This window comes from Portunus trituberculatus, chromosome 1, assembly GCF_017591435.1.
Source record: "Portunus trituberculatus isolate SZX2019 chromosome 1, ASM1759143v1, whole genome shotgun sequence".
Lineage (NCBI taxonomy): Eukaryota > Metazoa > Arthropoda > Malacostraca > Decapoda > Portunidae > Portunus > Portunus trituberculatus.
In genome coordinates this window covers 5950248-5952747 of record NC_059255.1, presented here as the reverse complement: position 1 = coordinate 5952747, position 2500 = coordinate 5950248, and the positions used below count along the sequence as shown (strand labels likewise).

The 2500-nt window shown below is 38.0% G+C and overlaps 1 protein-coding gene across 1 annotated transcript in view; it reads right to left on the bottom strand.

Annotated features, from left to right (window-relative positions):
• LOC123519980 (vegetative cell wall protein gp1-like) overlaps window positions 1-2500 on the bottom strand; it is an 8282-nt gene that overhangs the window by 4929 nt on the left and 853 nt on the right. The gene's annotated exons all lie outside the window — the stretch shown is intronic.

The window sequence follows — 2500 nt, the reverse complement described above, 5'->3', positions numbered from 1 at the left end:
GAAAAGTCCATAAGGTGTAAATAAAAAAAAAAAAAGTGGAGTTGACCTGTGACCAAATGAACACCTGGATGCTTAACCCCTTCAGTACTGGGACCTTGAAATTTGTGTACGATTAGACCATTTCATTGACATTAGGAAGGGTTTATGGAGGTCAGAAGATGAGTGGGCAAAGTCTTCACTATTTTAACCCCCACATGAGTTTGTGAAGCTGTACAAAATCACCAAATACTAAGCAGAATGATTATGGAAACACGTCATTGTACTGAAAAGGTTAAGAGACGTGACGCTGAAACAGGGAGGGTGAGAAAAGATAGTCAGCTGTGTGGCCTTTCAAAAAACTGGACACATCACTTGCAGCCACACAGGTTTTCAAGGGTAGTTTGATGGTTCCAGTGACAGATTAACATGATTTCTACGTTATCAACAGCAAAAACACTCTTAGGAACACAGCATGTCATCTCTGTGGCCTTTGAAAATAGTGGCCACATCACCGCGATTTTTGAAAGACATTAATTTTAGTCATACGGGTTTTTAAAGGTAGTTTGGTGGTTCTAGTGAAGATTTACGTGATTTCTAGCTTACCAACAGCAATAACACTCTTAACAACCAATTTTTTCATTTCTGTGGCCTTTGAAAATAGTGACCACACCACCTCCATATTCTAAAGACTCTAACTTAAGTCACACGTGTTTTTAAGTGTAGTTTGATGGTTCTAGTGACAGATTAACAAGGTTTCTACTTTATCAACAGCAAAAACACTCTTAGAAACACAGCTTGTCATCTCTGTGGCCTTTGAAAATAGTGGCCACATCACCTCAATATTTGAAAGACCATAGTTTAAGTCACTCGGGTTTTAAAGATACTCTGATGGTTCAAGTGACAGATTAAGACGAAATGTACGTTAACAACAGCAAAGACACTCTTAAGAACACAGCATGTCATCTCTGTGGCCTTTGAAAATAATGGCCATATCACCTCCATTTTCTAAAAGACTCTAGTTTCAGTCACACGGGTTTTTAAAGATAGTTTTAATGTTGAAATGATAGATTAACAAGATTTCTACCTTATTACCAGGAAAAACACTCTTAGGAACACAGCATGTCATCTCTGTAGCCTTTGAAAATAGTGGCTACATCACCTCGATTTTTGAAAGACATTAGTTTTAGTCACACGGGTCTATAAAAGGTAGTTTGGTGGTTCTAATGAAAGACTGACATGATTTCTACCTTACCAACAGTAAAAAACACTCTTAACGAATCGCCTCATTTATGTGGCCTTTCAAAATAGTGGCCACATCACCTTTATTTTTCAAAAGACTGTAGTTTCAGTCACACGGGATTTTAAGGGAAGGTTGGTGCTTTTAGTGACAGATTAACATGATTTCTACGTTATCATCACCAAAAACACTCTTAGGAACACACCATGTCATCTCTGTGGCCTTTGAAAATAATGGCCACATCACCTCCATTTCTCAAAATACTGTAGAGTCAGCCACACGGGATTTTAAGGCAAGCATGGTGGTTTTAGTGACAGGTTAACACGATTTCTACGTTATCATCACCAAAACACTCTTAGGAACACAGCATGTCATCTCTGTGGCCATTGAAAATAATGGCCACATCACCTCCATTTTCTGAAGACCATAGTTTCTGCTACATGGGTTTTTAATGGTCATTCCATGGTTTTAGCGACAGAGTAATAAACTTTCTACTTTACCAATGCAAAACACTCTTAGGAACACAGCATGTCATTTCTGTGGAGTTTGAAAATAGTGACCACATCACCTCTATATTCAAAAGACTCTAACTTCAGTCACACGTGTTTTTAAGGATAGTTAGATGTTTCTAGTGATAGATTTACATGATTTATAGCTTCTCAATAGCAAAAACACTCTTAATAACCAAACTAGTAATTTCTGTGGCCTTTGAAAAGAGTGGCCAAATAACCTCTATTTTTTAAAGACTCTAGTTTCAGCCACACGGGTTTTTAAGGGCAGTTTGATGGTTCTAGTGACAGATTAACAAGATTTCTACTTTCTAACCAGCAAAACCACTCTTAGGAACGCAGCATGTCATCTCTGTGGCCTTTGAAAAGAGTGGCCACATCGCCTCAATTATTGAAAGATTGTAATTTCACTCACACGGGTTTTTAAAGACAGTTTGATGGTTGTAGTGACAGATTTACATGATTTCTACCTTATCAACAGCAAAAACACTCTAAGGAACCAAAGTTGTCATTTATGTGGCCTTTGAAAATAGAGGCCACATCAACTCTATATTCAAAAGATTCTAGTTTCAGTCACACGGGTTTTTAAGGGCAGCTTGGTGGTTCTAGTGACAGGTTAACAGGATTTCTACGTTATCAACAGCAAAAACACTCTTAGGAACAAAGCTTGTCATCTCTGTGGCCTTTGAAAAGAGTGGCCACAGCACCTCCATTTTTCAAAAGATTCTAGTTTAAGTCACACGGATTTTTAAGAGTAGTTTGGTGGTTAATCTGT